Genomic DNA, 2,589 nt, shown 5'->3' with positions numbered 1-2,589 from the left:
GGAAAAACTGTCTTTTAACAGGCAGAAACCTAGGACAGATCCTTCGGCTCTAGGTGGGTGGTCGTCTGTCTCGACAACAGTTTCAAAACTCCTACATAATAGAGGCTTGAACCCACAACCTTAAATCATCCATTCAGCCTTTTAACACCAGGAGCTATTTGACTTGAGCTACCTTTTTCTTTTGACTTTTTTCTTTAAACACCCAACTTTAAAATTCACAGAAGTTACAACACACAACATCATACTCTGAACAGTCTCCTTACACATTACACTTTCTGCTCCGAGGCAGTGAACCACTATTTCTCAGCTTTTGACTTTTTGTTTTTGAACATCCAACTTCAAAATTTTGACTTGAATGAGGATCAAACCCACAACCTCAAATCGTCCATTCAACCTTCTAACATGTGGACATATTTTCTCAGAGCTTTTGTCTTTTCCCTTTGAACATCTGACTTCAAAAGTCACATTATTAGCTGCACATTATTACCTCGAGTTAATAACTGGAGACACTTGAGCTTGTCTCACTTTGCTATGGAGCAGTCTTAAAAGTTCAGTAGAACTCAATCATCCAGATCCATCTGCTCCAAGTGATTGAACCTCTGACCATTCAGTCTTAAACCATCCTCTCTAACCTTTAAACCACTGATTACAACTAAACTGAACCTCAGCTTCCACTTATAATCACTGACTGAACGTTTGGAGGTGAAAAAACGTTTGATCCAGTCGGCCAAAGTGGTCGAGAATCTGCTCGGGGTATCTGAGCTTGTTGGTGATTTTTTTTAGTCCAGCACCAAAAGCGAGACTTAAAAAAAAAAAGTTTAAAAAAATAAATAATTAAGAAATAGCACTATTATAAATGCAGTAAAAGTCTATTACTCACATCAAATATGAATTATTGTACTTGAATGATTTTTTTGAAGAATAACTGGCCTGACACGATAGAGAGAGTAGGATTTAATTGGGACACAGTATATTAATTTTTCATACCACTACCAGATTTTAAAGTCTTTATTTTTAACAAGAGATCTAAATGCAATTCAACTCTCAGAAAATATTAAATGTGTATTGCAGTTATTCACTCTGACCACTGGAGGGCATTCTTCATTGACCTGAACACTAAATTATTGGATTTAAACTCTTAAATATTTAATAACATACAAAACATAGAGAGATATATTTAAATAAATAATAAATATACAGTAATAATTTAAATATTAATTGAGGAAAAGTCAAGTGAATATTGAATAATAAAGAGTCCATTAACCCAGGGGGAATGTGAAAAAGATTAGCAAATGGTTTCCCATTTACATGAATGTTTCATTCACTTTATTTAAACTTGTTCAAGAGGAAAATTACTTTTCAATATTTTTTAATCATTTATTCACTTTGAGTAAATTGATATGGTGCAGTTATATGTATTTAAATTCTGAATATTTAATTGACATCCAATAAATGGTTGTTGGGTCATTGAGTTTTATGTCTTATTTGCATTTATTCAGTTATTCTTAAGTTTTACCAAACAAATAAATAACATGTGCACATGTAGTCTGTATCTCATGATGGTAAAAGCTCTGGTTCAGCTTCAGATTCAGCTGATAATTGTGTCTGTTGTGAAGCTGAGCATTAACACATATGAGCAACGTTAAAGGTCCAGTGTGTGATATTCATACGTATGTTTTCATTACTGTATAATCACCTGAATATGGGAATCATGAACTCCCCAAAGGCTCTGCAGGATCTGAAGGAACATTAAGCACAGCTCTGAGCTTTAGTATGATGGTGTGATACAAGATGGAAAGATATTAAATGTAGTGCGGCAGTGAGCTTTACATTCAGCGACTTGTTTACATTCAAAATTTAGATTTAACTTTTACATATAACTTTTTTTAACATATAAACATATTGTTAAGAAAAACAAATACATACAACCTGTTTTTATATTATACTTAGTTTTCATGAAAACAAGAAGACAAAAGATAAGAATACTTCACTGACAGCACAGTAACTACTAAATAAAACACTATCAGAAGTCAGAATATATATTTTTAAATTAAAAAAACAACAAAAGCAAAATAATCACACTAAAATGTGATTTAAAAAATACATATATATAACAAATAAATAAAAAAAGGGGTAAATATCATGTTCATGGGGACAGTCGAGCATATAACATGTTCTACAGGACAGTGAGATAAATATTCAGAATATATCTGAATATATTACATTCAGTTTCAGGGTAAATAGTGAAACTACTCACAAACGTTGGCATTTAAAGGCAACAGTCTGCAGTCTGCTGTAGGCCTCTTTAATGTCTGCAGATAGAAGGTCTTATGTGATGTTGTCAGAGGGCAGAAACACATTTGCTGGAAGAGTAAACAACATTAGTATCCTGTTTGAAATGTGAAATATGCATAAGGATATTACTATCATCATTACTAAAGCAGGAGGTCTGAGTGCACTGGCATCTTAGCAATACCTCGATTCGACCACAAGGTGGCACTATAGGACCAATTTAGATAGATTGCCCCTTTTTAGAGCCAAACATGTAGGTTTAATACAAATAGTATATAGTTAAATAGTTTAGCTTTT

Source organism: Morone saxatilis, unplaced genomic scaffold (assembly GCF_004916995.1).
Source record: "Morone saxatilis isolate NCDOM2014 unplaced genomic scaffold, NCSU_SB_2.0 Contig6, whole genome shotgun sequence".
NCBI classification, from domain to species: Eukaryota; Metazoa; Chordata; class Actinopteri; family Moronidae; genus Morone; species Morone saxatilis.
Note: the sequence above shows the minus strand (reverse complement) of the source record.